This window comes from Terrapene carolina, unplaced genomic scaffold (genome assembly GCF_002925995.2).
Source record: "Terrapene carolina triunguis isolate 2854851 unplaced genomic scaffold, T_m_triunguis-2.0 Scaffold93, whole genome shotgun sequence".
Classification (NCBI taxonomy): domain Eukaryota; kingdom Metazoa; phylum Chordata; order Testudines; family Emydidae; genus Terrapene; species Terrapene triunguis.
The window spans coordinates 15,826,388-15,847,052 of NW_020664444.1; the positions used below are offsets into that span (position 1 = coordinate 15,826,388).

Genomic DNA, 20,665 nt, shown 5'->3' on the forward strand with positions numbered 1-20,665 from the left:
GGAGACAATTATCAAGCCCTTTCATAGCTAAAGAAAAAAACAAAACAAAATGACACCCTGCTGGAAGATCACTATGAAGTCATTTTTCTTCTCTCCCTAGTAGTTCCATGATCTTTCCTCATAACTAAACTCAATGGTCCAAAAACTTTGCAAAACCAAGGAACCTTCCTGAATACTTATCAGGATCCCAAGGGGTATAGCTAGCTTACATAAAATGGCATAGTCTGCAGACCACCCTTGGTCTCCTGGGAGCAGGTGTAACCCCACTACAGGTGTCAGCATGTAATAGGCCATCTTTATCTGACCAGCCTCCACTCTGATTAAGATGGAGCGTCACATATTGGCATGGACTCCACTCCCATGTGAAAGACAGGATGACGGCAGGATAGATCATAGAACTCTGTGTGTCACACTGGGCCTGTGAGATGCATTTTGGCCACACCTGTCTAACATTTTTTAATATTCCAGTTATTTAATTTCCTCTGCCTTCCCTCCATAACAGGAACTATGTCTTTTCTAAGGTGAGGAATACAACATGAATCTAATCTAGTGTTAATTTTTATTACCTTCTAAGTAGGAAAACTCTGGTGTTTCAAAGTTTCATTACTTCTGCAGAACTGTGTAATACAGGAACTGACATCACAACAGCACATGCAGAGCTGGAATACACAGTGATCTACTTCTGTCCACAGTCTGACAATGGATTTGGGGTAAGGGCAGATCATCTCCCTTCATTGCTCTTAATTTAGCCTGCTTTCTGTACAACCAGGGGTGTTTTTCATGAAGAACAAACTTATTTCAAGCCCTCCTCCCCCTTTTTTAAACTTTGCTGCATTTTTTAAGAACACTACCCATCATCGCAGTGCCTGCTCCTCTTCATAATAAGCTTACACAAATAAGCGTCTGACGAAGTGGGTATTCACCCACGAAAGCTTATGCTCCAATACGTCTGTTAGTCTATAAGGTGCCACAGGACTCTGTCGCTTCTTACACAAATTGTTGATATTCTGAAACAACAGTAGGGCTCTTCAATTATGTCCATCAGAAATTTCACAGAAGGTAATTATTCTAGAGGAAAATAACTGTCAGTCCCATAATACTTTCCACATCAGCTCTCAGGCTGCAAAAGTTTGAAATTGTAACTCTCTCACTGATACACACAGCATAACCTTCAGAAGGAAAGATTTAAAACACCCTTAAAATTAATATAAAGGTCCAAAGTGTGGCACATAGCAATTGACCTGTGTAAGGAGCAGTGTGAAGCCACACTACCCTTGGGAAGCTCAGCCAGGCACAATTGTGGGACAGATTTCTATTACCAATCTGCCTGAGGGAGTCCTTGGGCCTGTGACAATTGCTCCTGATGCACCATCCTTTAGGGCTTGTCTACATGGGAAAGTTTTACCAGTTACCAGTTATACCAGTATAATTACACGGATATAGTTAAATTGATATACCAATATAACTTAGTATTACTCCCTGTGTGGATACTCTGATGGCATTTTTCAGTTAGTGCAGACTCCTTCCAAAGTGGCATATGCTAAACCCAAAAAAGATCATCTCCTACTGCAATAAGAGTGCCCAAACAAGGAGTGATACCAATAACTATAGTTGTTTACATTCACCCATTAGCTTACACTGGTATAACTGTCCTGAATAGACAACATTTTATCTAGAATGTATTAGGCATGTCACAATCCAGCCTGAAATGAAGAAGTCTCTTTCCAAATGAAAATAGAAGAGCGAGAGAGACTGATTTTTGGAAAGTACAGAGAATCCTGCTATATTTTCATTCATTTTAAAAGTGCAGACAAATGTAGACAATAATTTAGTCATCAGCAATTGGAATAGGTCAAAAATCAGAGCACTCTTTAACAAAGTATCTGTTGTTAATTTAATTCATCACTATGACATGGTCACTCTCCCCATTTAACTCCTATGCTCTCGACTTCCTTACAATTCCCTGCCACAACGTGGGGACACTTCCTGAACAACTGGCCATTGTCAACGCTGAATCATTCTCTCTGTTATTAACTGCATTAATTCAAAGCAATCCAGGCCCTTGCAAACAGTGGGGCTAGAAAAGGACACAAGGTGGTAGGTACTTGGTTCCAAAGTTATACAAAAGCAGATGCAATATGATCCATCACTCTTGGGACTAGGAATCAACCTGCTACAAATCTTCCTGATCTGATACACTAAAGCATTTCACCATCTGCTTTTACATAGGTCAGTCACTGGCTAAAATTACAATTGGTCTACTTAGATTGCAAGCTATACTGTATGTATCTCAGTTCAAAATATTCCACAACTAGTTTATTACAGCTCATTTAATGGGACTAGTAAAATGAAATAAAAAGATGACACTTCATCAGTTTTTAAAACTTTGGTAAATGATTGTTAACATTTTAAAGGTAACAAGTAGGAATTGGATCTTTCTGTACCCACTACTAACAGAGCAATGCAGAAAGCAAAAATTCAGCAACATGATGCAATAATATCACGTTTATATTAAAATTAGTTAATCCTTTTCCTAGAATTCCTGAGTGACAGTACGAACAAGTGTTTCACAGAGGCTTTCTATACATATAACTGCTACTAAAGCAAATAATAATGGAAGTCATGTGCACATCAAAAAGAGAAGCTACATGTGGGCTCTTTTCTTACTAACTTCACATATCTAATTACATCAATTCTAGAGAAATTGTGGACGGCTGAGCACTGAATCACTCACAGCTGTGTTACCCACCAGAGCAACCTATTAAGAAATAAAATAGTGGAACACAGGAAGCATGTTTACAGAGGCTCAGGTGCCACCCACAGGGACGGGTGGAGATTTCCATGCAGAACTTCCTCGAGAGACTATTAATGATGATTCAGCAGAACTCAAACAGATACATTGTTATTATTAATTCAGCTCCATGTTGGGATAGCTGTGGATTTCACTCTTAGGTGCAGAAGCAATGCACCAGGCAGGTTTTCATACCCTTGATGATTCCCTGATGATCTTTCATGTTTTCCTGGTTTTACGCCCCTCACTCCCCATACACACTCTTAAAGTCCCATATCAGAAGACTCTTTTCAAAGCCCACTGACTCCAGTCCTCAATAAGTCAGTCACACTTCTGAGCAACGTGAGGTGCTCAGCCCCTGCTTGCGTCTCTAGAACAGGAGTGGGCAAACTACGGCCCGGGGGCCGCATCCAGCCCTTCAGATGTTTTAATCCAGCCCTCGAGCTCCCGCCGGGGAGCGGGATCGGGGGCTTGCCCCTCTCCATGCATGCCATGGCTCTGCACGGCTCCAGAAGCAGTGGCATATCCCTCCTCTGTCTCATACGCGTAGGGAGAGCCACGGGGTCCTGTGCGCTGCCCCCGTCCCAAGCACCGCCCCTGCAGCTCCCATTGGCCAGGAACTGCAGCCAATAGGAGCTGCAGGGGCGGTGCTTGCGGAGCAGACAGCACACAGAGGCACCTGGCCACGCCTCCACATAGGAGCCAGAGGGGGGACATGTCGCTACTTCTGGGAGCTGCTTGAGGTAAGCGCCACCAGGAGCCTGCACCTCCGATACCCTCCCACGCCCCAACCCCAGCTCTCATCCCCCTCCCACCTTCTGAACCCCTCTGTCCCAGCCTGGAACACCCCCTGCACTCCCAACCCATTATCCCCAGCCCCACCCCAGACCTCGCACCCCCAGCCTGAGCCCTCCCCCCTCATACCCCAACCCTCTGCCTCAGCCTGGAGCTCCCTCCCACACCCTGAACTCCCCATTTCTGGCCCCACCCCAGAGCCTGCACCCCAAGCCAGAGCCCTCACACACCCCCGCACCCCACCCCCAATTTCATAAGCATTCATGGCCCGCCATACAATTTCCATACCCAGATGTGGCCCTTAGGCCAAAAAGTTTGCCCACCCCTGCTCTAGAATGACAGAGTGAGACCTGGGATCCCTCATGGGAGTGCAGGGACACCTCTCAGGGTGGTATTGTGCCTACTCACTAGTTGCAGTAGCTGCCAGTTCCAAGAGTGTATAAGGGCCACACAAATATAGCTTCTAAAACAGAGAAAGTGACATTTCAGGCCTGGTATCAGGGGCAGCTCCACTGAAGTAGTGGAATTGCACCTGTTTCTGCTAGGGCTGAATTTGGCCCATCAGCTATATTTGTTGCCCAGCAACCCCAGATTAGGAACATGCGCCTCATTATACACGATCAGATTTCCTCCTGATATGCGAGTTTGTCTCCCCCTCTCAACTTCCTGCCTTTTTTTCATACTGCTTCTAAACTTAAAACAGATTCCCCCTGCCCATGAGCTAAGCTACTTCCTGGCCCCAGTGAAATTAACAGGAGTTTTTTCATTGACTTTAATGGGGCCAGGATTTCACCCCTAGTTCCTGCTCTACCCTAGCTCTCATCCAGTCTCAAACTGTCCTCCCAAGCGAAACTGACAAAGCTGATACCCAAGATGCACAGATTTGGAACAGCGCAAAACAAGCTTCCAAATGTTCACAAGGGGGTTAGCTGAGTTTGACAAATTTACTGACAAATATTCGTTTAATGTGAATTTTGGCAGGTTCTTCCAGCACAGGCTGAAAGGACACTGGGCAGGCAGATGATCAGCTTGTTCTGTGCACATTTAGAAGGCAGAGGTGAAATACACAGAGTAACTTCCCTCATCTTCTTCCATAGCTGGAAGTCCCCTCTGGTACTAGAGTAATGAAAGTGACAATGGTTTGCACTTACACCATGTGGTTCTTTATTCATTCAAAATGCTTCATAAACGTTAGGTAAAAAATCCTTAAAACACCTCTGAGTTACGTATTCCATTTTATAGACCTGGAAAGCAAGACACAGGGGATGGAGATTATCAGACACCTGAGGGATTTAGATGCCTATTTCCCATTTATTCTCATGGGAACTGCGAGTCCAAATCCTTTAGGCAGCTTTGAAAACTCTCCTAGGGAAGTTACAGCCAACATTTTCAAAACCTGACACTGATTCGGGGTTGAGGCTGTTCCTCAGCTCCGAGCCCCCTTTGCTCACGCAGCCGGTAAGAGCCGCAAGGGTGTGGGACCCGGCTCCATGGCTGGCACAGCCCTCAAGAAACAGGGACCGCAGGGGAGCCCTCCTGGCACACAGGCCTGAGCTACCCCCCTGCCCACACACCGTCCCTATCTACCCCTCTCCCTGCACCCTGAGCTACCCCTCTGCCTGCACACAGCCCCTAGATACCTCTCCCTGCACCCTGAGCTACTCCTGGGCCACACACAGCCCCTAGCTACCCCTCTCCCTGCACCCTGAGCTACCCCCCCTGCCCACACACAGCCCCTAACTACCTCTCTCCCTGCACCCAGAACTACCCCCTCTCTGCATTGTTATGTTTCCTTCTAAAAAGTAGATCACAACTTTTAAGTGTGCTTTTCAATTTGATTCCAGATATTGCATTGCTTGGATTAAACTGAATTATATCTGCTCATTATTGTCTGTAATTCTATCCATCCTTTTTCATTTAAAAAAATCTTCTTATTTTGTGTACATCAAAATCTGAACTGTTTAGTAACATTTTCTTTTTGTGAGAGTTTGGTACATTAACACAGCATGAGTTTAATCATTTCACTGTGCATATAATGCTCTTCCCCCTTGTGCAAGGCAACGTGTCACAGCTCAACCTTGGCAATAAACCAATGTGTCAATGGGAATTTTCCCCCCTCCATCTGTTTGATTCTCACATACTGTATTCCTTTGGCTATTTGGACAAAGCAGCATGTAGGCTGTTGAGAAGAAAATCTGCTGACTAGTACATTTTAGGGTCATTACATCAACAATCTGCAGTCAAAACAGTCTGGTAACATCTCATCCTCCGCTTAGAAACAGGCAAAAAGCCCCTTGTGAGGAAACTGTCATCAGAAATATGGTTTTACAAAGAGCAAATTACCACTCCCTGATCACTGACAAATTCAACCCCACCCCAACCCACAACAGGCCTTTAATTTCATTAGCCATTGGACGTTTATGAACTTTACATCCGTATATAACTAACACCCACACCGCCTTCTACAGTAACAGGCAGCCCTTGTAAAAACACTACTGTATATAGTAATGGCCTCTGTAAAAAGGAAGGTTATACTATTCTACAGTAATGGCCCTGGTCTAAATACAACATATTTGCCAACATTCAAAAACTGTCAGTTGGGGGCATTTACAGAGAAAAACAGGGAAAGACCTTTTAGTGCTACAATGGGAAATTTTTGCAAGGATCAAGTCAGAAAAAAAATAAACAGCTCTGTGAAAAAGTACAATAAAACAGGGATAACTGGCATGTATGCAACAGGACAAGAATAGCTCTTCCTTAAAAATACTGCAACTATGGTACATAAATAGTCCCCAATCAGGTAGTAATACTGTGGTAAATTGTAATATTCTGGATACCACTGTGTGAATACGCTAGTATGCTAAATAAGGGGAATCAATTATTACTAAAAATGCGTGTTAAAATACAAACGTGTCCATGTGTAATGTGCCATACTGAGCGCTAGAGCGGGCACACCGACTGAGCAGGGTTTGCAGGCCGAGCCGTTTGCCAGCCCTCCCCAGCGAAGCAGCCTCCTGACCCCCTCCCACCATGCCCGGAGAAGATATGCTGCTAACCGGGGAGCCCGGCAAAACCAAGGTGGAGAAGCAGGCTCCATGGCAGAGCCTGGCGTACCTTGTGCAGACAGACACACGGTGCAATGCCTGGCCTACCTTGTGCAGACACACACGGCTCCCGGAGCAGCAGGCAAGGAAGCAAGGCTCTTCTCCCCGCTGCAGCTGCACACAAACCCCGACGAGCACTTCCCTCCGAGGGTCACGCGCCAGCTCCTTCCCCGGGGAGCGCACGCGGACAGCTCGCGTCTGGTCTCGGAATCAGCCTCTCTCGCTCTCCTTCCCAGTCCCCGCGGGAGCTGGCTGGCTGCACCCTCCCTCCGCAGGCTGGCGGAGGGCGGTACTGCAGCAGGCAGGCATGGGGTGTCTCTGCCTCATGCACAGGGGCTCCCTGCGCGGTGTGTGAGCTCCGTCCCCACACATGGTGTAAAGCTGCCCCAGAGCCTTACAACGCCCTTCCCCCCCCGGCCTGATGCCCTCCGCTTGTTGCTGGCTGCATCAGCCCAGCCTCAGCACATGCTCCTTACGATTTGGGGGGGCTCCTGAGTGTTGAAACGAGAATGTGGCACCCAGGAAACATTGTCCCTCGCATCTGGTCTCGTGCTTGGAGGGACTAATTAGGGACATGACAGACACTGCCTTGGGACTCACAGCATCGCCTCCTCCATTCTAGCCAGCAGAATAGTGGGGGCGGGAGGGGGCAGGTCATCAGCCGCTGAAGCGACTGCAGGACCCCCAAGAGTCTTTTCGTTCTCATTTTTTAGTTTTCTTCCCTATGGATAGTGCTAGTGAAAGGTACCAGACAGTTACTGGAGACCTACTCACAAGGACCAGCGTTCAAAGTACACATTCAGGGCCAGATTAACCTTTTGTGGGCCTGGCACCAATCTTATTTGTGGGCTCCCATGGAGGCAATGGAGCATGGTGTGTGGAGGTCAGTCCCCAGAGTGAGGGGCCAGGCAGGGGCAATGAGGCAAGGCAGGGGCAGCCCAGTGGAAGGGCACTATTTACAAACCGGCAGTTGCCAGACACACAGTAGCCCGCCCAGCCCTGTGCTGCCAACATGCCCCTTCCCCTCGGGGGGTGGGCCCATGTTGTGCCACACAGCCCCCCCACCCAACATTTTCCTGACTCCCTATGCCCAGCACCCCCCGAACCTCCTCCACACAAATGCATAGCGCCCTGCACAACACCATCCCTGCCCAGCACCCCCCTGCCCACAGCCCCACCACAACTGCCCAGCACCCCCCACAGAACCCCCACTCCCTAGTGCCCCAACATACACATCTTCCCTGCCCCCTCACAGCCCAGCACCCCCCTACCCCCCGCGCAAGAAACCCACTCCCCTATGCCCTGCCTCCCAATTGCACTCACTGGCCCTGCTGGGAGGCAACTGAGTCTGCCAGGCTGAGCTGGCAGCGCAGCCAGAGCTAGTCCTGGAGCGGGGAATCACTCCGGTCCCTCGGGAGTGGTGTGATCAGCCAGGCCAGGGCCGGCTCCCTCAAAACGCGCTTCCCCTGGAGGGGCCCAGCCAAGCTCCCCGCACTGTCCCCTTCCCCCACCCTATTCCCCCCCGACCCTGGCTGAGACTGGCCAGGCTTCTGCACCAGTCCCAGGCGGCTCAGCTCCGGAGAGACAGGTGGGGTCCCACAGGTGGTGGGAAGCAGAGACTGCCCGGAGCCGGAGGTGCACTGGGGTCTGGCCAGGGGGCAGAGAGGAGCAGGGGGGTGGGGACGAGGAGGCAGCAGGTGGGCAGGCCAATAGGAGCAAGTGGTGGGTGGGGGGAGCCAGCGGGGTCTCGGGGCTCAGTGCAAGCGGAGCAGGCTGGGGCCCCTTCTGAGCATGGGCCTGGCTCCATGGAGCCACTGGAGCCATTGTAAACCCAGGACTGTACACATTGTGTCCCACCCCTGTTCTGAAACACCCAAGATAAATGGGTTAGAATGATCGGTTAAATGCCCACTGTTTATCTTATTATCTGACTGCCCTAGGGTTTACACTCTTTACATTATTAACAATAATGGGAGCTACACACACAAATTTACACCATAGGATATTCACATATGTCCTTAGTTGTATGTTACTGCCACGGAGGTAAATGGAAGTTCTGTTTGTGAAAAGGCTGCCAGATCAAACAGGTAATATATGTGTACATATTTTCTAGCCTGTAGTTTGACTTTGCATAATGGTTCACTTGGTGAGTCTGCAAGATATTACTGCCCAGATGCAAAAACAATGTACAAACAGTACATGCTGTTTGAAAGCAACATTTTGCCATAAATGTTCTTGAAGAGCATTGTAAACAGTATAGAAGGGGGGAAGGGGAAAAAAAACAAAACATCTACTTTCATGTTAGTCACAAGTCACAATAGCAACTAAAAAACAGGTAGGAATACACTGTAATTGTAACAGTAATGAAAAGGAAGGTCATGTGCTTACATAAGGATGTTTCTAATGTGGCAGTTTCAAAAAGCTTCACTTTTTGCTTTGACTAAACCCAACAGAAAAGTATAAGTTACTCTTGACAATTAATTGAGAGACACAAAGTAAATCCTTGTATGCAATATGAAAATAACAATATTTTATATTCCTGGAATACTGCAGATGAACTCTTACCTGAATTGGAGACAGTGAAATAATGTATTAATTCTCTTTGCCCACTTTACTTCCAAGAACACATGGGAGAAAAAACAAACTGATACAAAAGTCAGTGAAATGCAATACAGTCTACAGAGACCAGTGTCCAGAAAATACTTTCCTTTGTATTTCAAATTCAACAGCTCTTCAATGTAATGATCGACATGAATAATAATATTGGTATATTTTAACATAGCACTCTTCCAAATATTGCAATCCAATTTGCTGGACACAGAAGATAATTTCCACTAGTGGAATGTTCCTGTAGCTTCCTATTCTAAATAGCATCCAGCAGGTATAGTAGTGTAATGCAGTAAATAACTAATGAATTACAGCAGATATCAGGGGCAGTAGATCTGCTCTTTTGTGTGTGAATTTCTGTGAGCCAATTTCACTTGATTCAATTAAGATTTTATCACTGTTGTGCTTGTTTCTGTCCATTAGTTACCTATATTAGTCAGTTAAGCAAGTTTAAATGCTATGAAACAGTTTGATTTTTTTTTCTTATACACCCAGGGCAAGGTATTATTGCTTCTTTTCAGAAGTTAAAAATATTATATGCTACTTTAACCACATACATTCCACACATTTGTATGAAAAGGATGTGTGAAAAAGGACCAGGATTGATAACTAATTATTTGTGCACAAAAAGTTATCATTTTGCTGCCTATGTGTGGAATTCTAATCCCCCTGTACAAAGACTAGAGTGGGAATGATTAGGCCAGTGCCTATGTTAAGCCTCTGAATGAGCCTACAGAGAAAAATCAGTGTTCCCAGAATCCTGAGATGACTTCAGTCCAAATTGTATGCTTATGTGGTTAATAAAACTACTGTGCCTTCTCTGTAACCAACACGATTTCTGAATGCAGCAACCACCATAATGTCTCTTTTTTTCTAACTATTTCTAACATGCCCTTTACCACCGGTTTCTCAGCACCAGAATACAAAGTTACTAATTGCACTAATTTTTGTCTGTAAAAATTACTTTGCTCTCCCTAGCTTTAGTTCAACCTCTAAAATTTAATATGTGTGTGTGTGCTTTTTAATTTAATCTATCCAAGAGAAATGATATAGGGATATGCACTCTAAATAAAGTTGCAAAACAGTCTCCCTTATAACACCCAGTACATGCTCACTCATAACTTTCTAAAACATTCGCTTGCTGGGCTGAAATTTTCCATGTTTGGTTACTGTCCAAAGCTGAATTTTGTGGCATGTTTGAGCAAAATCCTATTTATGAGTTATGGGCCAATGACAAAAAATGCAATCTTCTCCCTGTAAACAAATTCTGGCTTAATTATATTCAGTGGGCATCTGCTAAGGGTCAGATTCTGCAACTCTTACTCATGATACATAACGCTTATTAAAATTACTCATATGAGTACATGCTCAGCATGAGTAAAAGTTACAGAATCAGTCCTTACTGCCTTTTGTGATGTCATGTGCAGATTGGGAGAACTGCACAATATATCTGTTCTTCTCTGACAGGCCCAGCAGCTGAGTTGAGAGAAACAGCACTTGCTGTTCTAATGCTACTGCTGAGACTAATATTTCATTGCAATATGCAGAGCAGAATCCTCCCCCCAAAAACAAATTAACTAATTAAAAAAAAAAACTCTCTTAACTGGGAGACAGGGGGAAAAAATGTGTGTGTGTGTGTATGTGTGTCTTGGGGGAAATGGATTTTCTGATTTCAGGATCCCTGCAATTTTGGCTGCAGAGTATGTCTTTTCATATAAAAAAAACAAAAGCAGCAGCAGCTACATTGTGCCATTAATTGATGCAACCCTCCTACAGCCTCTGGCAATCTCATTTCCTGCAGAGTATAACCTTTCATTAAAGCAGAAAAATTTCCAATGCTTCTTGTTTGTGAAGAAAACCTTCTGAAGCCCCCCTCACACTATGCTGCATCTGTGATTTTGTAACAATGTAGAGACCCAGACACCTTAATCACTTACTAGTCAGGCCCTCTGCCATTATAACCATTGTTTGCATAGCCACAGCACAGCTCCTACTCTGCTGCAGAAGCATAGTTGTACATATGGCTTCTGGGAAAACCTGAAGAACAATCCCATAGTGCTGGGGAATGAACGACTAGAGGACATACAGAGAGCAGCAGCTTGTTTTGCAATGCACTCTGGGATGTCCGACTGCAGAATGCTCAGAGGAAGGAGGACTTGTCAAATTGATTATACAGGCACAGTTGTAGGAAAAATATCCAGTCCTCATTGCAATAAAAATAATGTGCTATGGTTACATTATGCCAGCCTAGACCATTGGCAAGGATGAAACAATTAATAACATAACTGAATGTTGGACACAGCCATGTTTAGAGACAACCATGCTAGTAACTGGTTACAAATTCCTTTAAATATATAGTGTGGCTATAACCTGAATGTGACCCAATGCAGGATATATTCCTGAGACTGCAGACAATCTGAAATAATAGCTCCATGAGAGGTATGAACTAGGCCAGTGTTTCCTCAATCTTTTCTGCTTAACTGCTTATTCAAAGTAAACTGTTGTGATCTCTTTACAGTCATTATACAAGTAATAGTAGAAATGTATGCTACAACTACTATATTTAACCTCACAAACAATGAATGTTTTGGCCTCCGGAAAGTAATGGTGGACATTTTATATTTGTTGTTTTAGAATTGTAATAAAATTGCCAGTGCCTCACAACCCCCATTATAGTATTTCATGACTCCTGAAAGGGGTGGGGAAGTTGTAACCCTCAGTTGATAAACACTGTCCTGATATGACCAGTTTCTCTCCAACGCTCTCCAGAATAGAGCAGCAGCTTAGCCTTCCTTCTGCACGAAGAGGAGAACATCTCTTCATGGATGGATGCATGAATCTAGGGGGACAATCCAACCTAATCATAGCAGCAAAATACAAAATTCACCCTTCCTTCTACCCCATTCTCCTTAATGAGGTGCGACTTCTGAATACTAATTAGGACACTTTAAATTCTAATTTTACTAAGCATTGATATTTTATTTTTAAAGGATATCACTCAAATTTGTTTAGTGAAAGTCTGAACAATTAAAATACTCAAAAGTCAAAAATGCAAAAATTAAGTATCTTTAACTTAGCCCTGTTGCACACATATGCAGTATTTTTTATTCTTGGTTTTCAGTTTAAATGTCTTAATATGTTATTAGAAATCAATTTTTTCTACTACAATATATGAGCTTTGCATTTAATTTATTTGATTCTTTCTTGAGAACATTCAACATTAATTTCTAGTGGCAGCCTAGCAAATTAATGTCCTGAAAGTCTAACATATTACTCCTTGATCTAATATGTTTAGCAATGCAAGCACAACTTGCTATTTTCCAGTGACCGTGAAAGCTGTAGAAATCCAGTGTGTTACGAGTGAAATTAGGTTTTGTTGAGAAACTAGTTTCTAAGAGGGCAGCATTTTTCACTCATTAAAAAGGAAAACACCTTGCAGTCAGCATCAAACTTGTAGAGCAATTTGAAACTACATTATTTTAAAATCCCAGGCACAAAATTGCCATCAAATTCTTTAGTTTCTTAAACATCCTGTCCTTAAGGATGTGTCCATCAATTTTCTAAGTTAAACATGCTGGTCCATAAATCTCACTTGATTCATAGGGTAAGCATAATGAACATGCATATAACTTCATTTTATATTAATTTTTCTCTCTCTCACTCTCTTTCACACCACATCCATTTAATGTAGTGGAATTCAGACACCGAGAATACAGACACATGGTATAGGGATACAGAGAGCGGGTATAATCTATATCCATTTAGTGTTCTAAAACTATGGCATTTAGTTACAGCGTTAATTGTTTACCCCCCTAACCACAAAAGAATAGTTGTATCAATTCCTGCTGACATCACAGCAATCACAAAGGTACAACTGCCCATGTTATGTCCCATGATAAGGAAACTGAAACTTCCATCCACAAACCAAATTCAGCTCTGGTTCTATTTGGTAAAACTCTTTCTGAAGTCAATGGGAGATGCATCTGCTTAGACAGTGGCTAAATTGGCTCCCCAGGTGAAGACAATAACTGGCAAGGTGACACAAAATGTCAGATCTTGTTCTGTATAAAACACAGCAGTTAATGCTGCCATTTTAAGTGGTTTCAATCTGAATCGTTGCTCCAAAGCTTCAGTTGGAACTTCTTGATTTCACATCTTAAAAACAAACAAATAAAAAAAAACCAGTCAAAACCACCAGTTTTCACCCAAATTCAGGGGTAACACTGTGAATTTGCCATGACTTTGATGTAAAGCCATCAACTCTAGACCACGCAAAAGGTAGTGAACTTTAGCAAATCTTTTGATGAGCCTTGTATGAGTTTCAAGTGTGTAAAGAGGTATGGAAGCTGATGAATTTTACCTGGTCATGAGTTTAGTTGTGAATTTGCCCAGCTGTAGCCAGGATATATACTATACTATAGTGCATCTTATACAACTTCAGATGTGGCATAATTCTCCAGAGAAAAGCCAAAAGGATAAACACTACACAGAAATGAAAAGAATGGTAGAAATTTACATCTGAGGAGGAGCAAAGGGTAACAAGTGTTGTAACTGCACATTATATATAAAGCATGTGTAAAAGTGTGGCTCAAAGTAACGAATGGCCATGAGAATATGCATCTGAGAGACTGAAAATACAAGTTTTAAGTACATACATACATATTTTTAAAAGGCTTCTATTTTGTTGAGAGGGACCAAGATGGATTTTAAAGCTATGAGGGGGAGAGAAAAAGAGCAGCATTTCTGAGCTTCCAGCATACAATAGCCTGATATTTTGCTTCAGTTACTCCTGGGGGCATTCTGTGCCAAAAATTTAAAAATTCTGAAAATTTTATTTGTCATAATAACACTACATAATTATGCCAGTTTCAATTTGGTAATTTATTTCAAAATACCTGTCAGCAAATACACAAAAATTCCCCTGGGAGTAGAGAAAGAAACACCTATTGCAACCCAGTTCCTGTTTCTCTGTCCCCTCTACCCCAAGCCAAGCTGGGGGGCCAGATACCCACAACCCTTCCACCCCAGAGCCCACATGCAGGGCCTCCCCAGCCAATACACCTGAACCCCCTCCTCTCCAGAGCCCAACTGCAGGGGCCCCCAGGCCAGATACTCACACCCCATCCCTGTCCACAGCCTAGCTGCAGGGCCCCCCCAGACAGGGCCGGCTCCAGCATTTCTGCTGCCCCAAGCAAAAAAAAAAAGCCGCGATCGGCGGCGGCCATTGGAAAAAAAAACAAAACAAAAAAACCCCGCGATCGGCGGCGGCAGTTCAGCGGCAGGTCCTTCGCTCCTAGAGGGAGTGAGGGACCTGCCGCCCCTGAATTGCCGCAGGTGCCGCCCCTCTCCCTTGGCTGCCCCAAGCACCTGCTTGTTAAGCTGGTGCCTGGAGCCGGCCCTGCCCCCAGACCAGTTACCTGAACCCCCTCTCCCCCCCCAGAGCCAGGGGCGGCTCCAGGCACCAGCGCAGCAAGCGTGTGCCTGGGGTGACAAGCGGCAGGGGGCGGCGTGCCGGTCGCCGTGAGGGCGGCAGTGAGGCAATTTTTGGTGGCATGCCTGCGGGAGGTCCGCTGGTCCCGCGGCTTCGGCGGCAATTCAGCGGCGGGTACAGCGAAGTCACGGTACTGGCAGATCACCCGCAGAAACGCTGCCGAATCTGCGTGAGCAGCGGAGGCTGCCTGACTGCTGTCCTTGGGGCGGCAAAAAACATGGAGCTGCCCCTGCCCAGAGCCCAGGGATCCAGAGGGAGAAACAGCCTGCTGATCCCAGGCTTGCACAGAGTTTGAGTTTCCTGCCTACCGCCCTCTCCTTCCCTAAGAGCATGCTGGGAACTGCAGCTGCCAGGAACCCTCTAGCTCAGTGGTTTTCAAACTTTTTTTCTGGGGACCCAATTGAAGAAAATTGTTGATCCCCATGATCCAATGGAGCTGGGGATGAGGGGTTTGGTGTGTGGGAGGGGCTCAGGGCTGGGGCAGAGGGTTGGGGGGTGGGGGCGAGGGCTGCAGGGTGGGGCCAGGAATGAGGGGTTCAGGGTGTGGGAGGGGGCTCTGGAGTGGGGCAGGGAGTTGGGGTGCAGGAGAGGGGCAGGGCTCTGGGCTGGGGGTGCAGGCTCTGGGGATGAGGGGTTTGGAGTGCAGGAAGGGGTTCCAGGTTTGGGGGGCTCAGGGCTGGGGCAGGGGGTTGGGGCACAGACTTACCTCCGGCAGCTCCCCGGCAGCGTCACAGCTGGGGTACAGAGGCAGGCTCCCTGTGCTGCACCCCGGAAGCAGCCAGCAGCAGGTCTGGCTCCTCCTAGGTGGAGGCGTGCAAGTGGCTTCAAGCGACTCTCGCCCGCAGGCACCACCCTCCCAGTTTCCACTGGCCAGTTCCCGACAAATGTGAGTGCAGAGCCGGTGCTCTGGGCAGGGGCAGCGCGCGGAGCCCCATGGCCCCCTGCCTAGAAGCCGGACCCGCTGCTGGCTGCTTTCGGGGCGCAGCACAGTGTCGGAAAAGGTAGGCACTAGCTGGGCAGCACCGCCATCGGGACTTTTAACATCCCAGTCAGCAGTGCTGACCAGAGCAAGGTGACCTAGTGCCTGACATGCCGCGGCCCAGTACCAGGTCGTGACCCATGGTTTGAAAAACACTGCTCTATCTCCCTCCCCCAGCAGTGTCTTCTATGTACAAGCTGGGCTCTGCTGAGTCCAGTGGCCCCTACTGGCGGCTAGCAGCACTGCAGCCCATTTCCATGGGGGAAAGCAAATTCTGTGAGTATAACGTTAATTTCTGCAAAATTCTGCATTGGGCAGTGGCGCGGAATTTCCTCAGGTGTATTCAGTTCAGCAAGGAAGTGGGGAGAGAGAGAAAGCCCCCCCTGAAGCAGCAGTAAAGGAGGAACAAGCATGTATAGGGGCAACCACTAACAAGGCTATATTTAAGGATGAGAAACTATTTCCCTTATAAGCAACCAGTTTTTGTTGGTTTATAGCCTGTCTGATTAATCACTGCTGGCTGAGAATTATCTAAGAGGAAACACCTTTTTACTGTATATTAAACAAAATCCTTCAATTATTTTTGAGTTACAAGAGGCAAATGGTAGAAGTCAGACCACGTCAGATGCTTTTTTGGTTCTGGTAAGAAGCGAAGTTTTTGTTAATTCGGAACAAAATGCAGCATCTGCTTAGCTCCTGAGGTGGGCTAAAGAGAAATAGAAAAAGCAACTCAAAGCACAAGTAGCAGAAAGATAGCTCTGGGGTGGCTGCAGTAGTCATAATTATCAACAAAGCAGAAAAGGATCATAGGCTGCAGTCATCGTCATCCTTACTGGGGATAGCATCTTTGCCCGAAAACGAATGAAATATCCTTTGCCTGGGGTGGGCGGGGACTGGCTGCTAATTTGCTTTGACATCTTCGAAAAGGCCCCCGGGGACTTCAGCCAGGCTTAGGGTGACCACACAGCAAGTGTGAAAAATCGGGACGGGGGTGGGGGGTAATAGGCGCCTATATAAGACAAAGCCACAAATATCGGGACGGTCGCTATAAAATCGGGACATCTGGTCACCCTAGCCAGGCTGGACCCTTTAATTCATCCCGCAGCGGCAGGGCAGGGCGGTTGCAGGTGCCAGCGTATCTGTGGGTTTGCTGGCACTGGGGAGGAGCGGAGTCCCTCAGGGACGGGAGAGGCACTGGGTGGAGGCTGGAGCGCCAGGGAAGAACTGGGCTGACTCGTTGCAGAGCGAAGCCTGGGAACGGCACGTACCGGGGCAGGGACACGTGCCACGCAGCAGGATGATGATGGCTTCAGCCAGGTGCAGCAGGCAGGGAAGCGACGCCGCAGCAGCGCCACCTGCTGCCCCTGAGGGTTAATGCTGCACTGGGAAGCGACGCCGCAGCAGCGCCTCCTGCTGCCCCTGCGGGTTAATGCACCACTGGGAAGCGACGGCGCAGCAGCGCCACCTGCTGCCCCTGCGGGTTAATGCTGCACTGGGAAGCGACGCCGCAGCAGCGCCACCTGCTGCCCCTGCGGGTTAATGCCGCACTGGGAAGCGACGCCGCAGCAGCGCCACCTGCTGCCCCTGCGGGTTAACGCTGCGCTGGGAAGCGACGCCGCAGCAGCGCCACCTGCTGCTCCTGCGGGTTAACGCTGCGCTGGGAAGCGACGCCGCAGCAGCGCCACCTGCTGCCCCTGCGGGGTAATGCTGCAGTGGGAAGCGACGGCGCAGCAGCGCCACCTGCTGCCCCTGCGGGTTAACGCTGCGCTGCCGTACTCGGCGCCCTGAAGACGCCATGCGCTCGGCGAGCCGCTGCAGCAGCCGTCCGCCGCCCGGGTGCCCCAGAGAGGCCCGAGGGGCTGTTCCGTGCTGTGCACGCTCCCGCGGGGTGTGAGCCCCTCCCCGGCCCCACACGCCTTCCTAAACTGCCAGCCCGCTCCCCGGGAGCTCCCCGTCGCTGTACATACCCGCTGCACTTGGTCCCTCCGGCTCCTCTCTGGGGGAGCAGACAAACACCGCCGGGCGCCTGGCTAAGCAGATGGTGGCTTAAACTCAGTGGCAAAAATAAAGGAGGTTGGCCAGGAAAAGCACCGAGTCAGCACTTGTCCTCTCTATATAGCCCTCAAGGTCACCCTAGCAATCAGGTGGTAGCGTGGCCGAGTGGTCTAAGGCGCTGGATTTAGGCTCCAGTCATTTCGATGGCGTGGGTTCGAATCCCACCGCTGCCAAGAAAACTTTTATTTGCAGGTTTGGCCAGTTGTTAGTTTCCTATCAGTATTTTAAATTTGTTTCTAATGAAAGAATGCCAGTTTTATGCCTGACGCGGCATCAATGCATAGTGATGTGCCCGAGGGCAATTTAGAAGGAAGGGGGTATCATCTTATCTGCTATTTTGTGTCTGCTTTGTATTTCTTAATGTTTGTGAATTTGTCTCTTTCCCCATAGAAACCTCTTCCCCTTCAATGCATATATGGTTCTTGTGGAGAATTTTCTGATGCTCACCAAAATGGTCTGGACCTTATGGGAGCACGATTTCTCATGAGTGATCATGCAAGCGGTCAGGTGGACAGATACCAGTCTCTTATGCAGAGATTTGCCCTGCTTCTGGGACAGATGAGCTGAAACTAGTGAAAGAGTTATTGGTGCACGGACAGACAGAGGGTGAAGGTCTGTTTGAACCAACATTGATAGCCGAGCCACAGCAATGAAGATCATGGAAGCCTTGTCCTGGGCTTGAGTCTGAAGTTGACTGAGATGGGCCCCCCAATCTTTGATAGAAGCAGCCACCACCAGAGTCAAGGCTGGTTATGGGGACAAAAATGGGACTCCTTTGCAGACATTTGCTGGGTCCAGCCACCGAGTCAGAGTGTGGAGCTCTCGAGCAGGTATGCAAATCCACATGTTCAGAGGGTGCCTGCAACTGGAAGGACAGTATACAGAATGAAGTCAGGCTTGCAGACAGTGAAGGTGAAGTCTGGCATGTGGGGTTACAGACATGCATGATGCCATATGGCCTAGGAGCTGAAGGCAGGCTCTCACTGTTGTTACAGGACTGAATTTGAGGATGTTGGAAAGGGTAACTATAGAATGGAATTTTCCAGCTGGGAGGTAAGATGTGGCTAGTGTTGCATCAAAGGTCTCCCTCTATGAACATTATGCATTGAGAAGGGAGTAAATGGGACGTTTGCAAATTTAATTGCAGGCCTAGTTGGGAAAAGACTTGTCTGAGGACTAGGACATTGTTCTAGATCTGGTTGCTGGATGCTGCTTGGACTAGCCAATTGTACAAGTAGGGAAAAATTTGAATGTCCAAATGTCATAGGTGGGCTGCCACCATCGCCATGCACTTGGAGAAAACCCTCAGGAATGAAGATAGACTGAAGGGGAGCAATGTGTATGGATAGTGATTGGCGCTCACCAGAAATCAAAGGTACTTCCTGTGGGAGGCACGTATTGCCACATGGAAGTACATGTTCTGTAGCTTGGGGGCACCATATCACTCTCTAGTCTCCAAAGAAGGGATCGTAGACCATCCTAAACATAATTCTTTTGATGAATATGTTCCTCTTTCTTATATCTAAAACATAATGGAGGCCACCAGTTTTCTTTGGGACCAGGAAGTACCAGGAACAAAGCCCTTTCCCTTTGGGTTGGTAAGGAACTTCCTCTATTGCTCCCAACTCTAGAAGAGACCATAGTTCCTGAAATGACACAGTCTTGTGAGAGGGGTCCCTGAAAAGGGACGGGGAGGGTGGGTTAGGAACTGGATAACATATAGCGCCTTTACCGTGTCACTCAAAGGAGAATAGTGCTTACTAAACTTTTTCACACATGATTGCAGCTAGTATGTTGTTAGATCATACAACAAAATGGGTGTTTCAGACACTTTGGTAATATCATGCTACCCCTCAGACCTGAGAGCAGCATTCTCTGCATGGCGCGGATCCATATTGGGGGAAGTGGAGGAGACTGGGTGGGCCAGTGCAAAAATGCACATCACACTTCCCCCACCCCCTTCATCCCCACAGACCTTACCTGGAAAAGGTAATATAGCCACTGACTGTGTGTGCTACTTTTAAGCCATAGCCCTCCTGAGGGTTGCAGGGATTGCTGTGGTCAGAGGGGAGTCCCAGTTAGTGAGTCTCCAATTAAGTCACATTGTCAGGAAATCATTGGATAAGGATGGGGTCAGATGGAGGAGGCTTCCACTTAGATGTCTGTGGTCATCAATGGATTCTGGGATATCCAGCAGGTTTGTGGTCAGCCAAACAACCCTCTGCTTTTGGGAAAGCAGCCCAAACAATCTTCCTGGTGTTCTCAATCTACCTGGCTGTGCAAATTGATGTTTGTGACAATGGCTCAGTTTCCCTTATCTTGGAAGAACTTTGGAAAATGATGCTAAACTATATGTAACTTTTTGCATTTCTATCTAGTGGTATATTTTCAACTGGTTGTATTCAGATGAGAATATATAACTGAAAATATATGCGTTTTAGATGCCTATTTCATTCTAATAATCTTTCAATAAGTATGTTGTTAATTTTAGCAGCTGAAAGGACCTATATAACCAAACAACTGACACATCACCTCTCCTAATAATTAAAAGTCAATTTAAAAGAGGTGCTGCAGAAAAAAGTCCTATTTCATGGGCTGGCTAAATGTATAAATACAAGGTGATCTCAAAATTCATACACACCAGCCAAGGACCAATAAAAATAGATGAACTATTTAGTATCATTTGAAAAAGAAAAGGAAATGTAATACCATTGTTATTATTTAAGTCAGGATTATGTCTACATTCTGCTAGGTCCTGTATGGTCACATAGGAAGAGACAAGCCTTAGTAACTCACAGAAAGTAGAACAAAGCGGGAGGAAATGTCAGTGTATGTGTGTGGGC

At 46.8% G+C, this 20,665-nt stretch overlaps 1 protein-coding gene and 1 non-coding gene across 5 annotated transcripts in view; one reads left to right on the top strand and one right to left on the bottom strand.

Moving 5' to 3' along the window:
• EEF2K (eukaryotic elongation factor 2 kinase) overlaps positions 1 to 17,780 on the bottom strand; it is a 54,277-nt gene extending 36,497 nt beyond the window's left edge. For 3 of the 4 annotated variants that reach the window (XM_026650617.2, XM_026650614.2, XM_026650615.2), the window contains exon 1: positions 6,739 to 6,853. The gene's annotated coding sequence lies outside the window, so the exon portion shown is untranslated. Of the gene's footprint in view, positions 1 to 6,738; positions 6,854 to 17,734 lie in introns of those variants that run through there. The other variant, XM_026650616.2, reaches the window with a different exon arrangement.
• A 133-nt stretch (positions 17,781 to 17,913) lies between these two features.
• TRNAL-UAG lies at positions 17,914 to 17,995 on the top strand. The gene has a single exon. It is a non-coding gene; the product is annotated as a tRNA-Leu (tRNA).
• Positions 17,996 to 20,665: the final 2,670 nt, after the last annotated feature.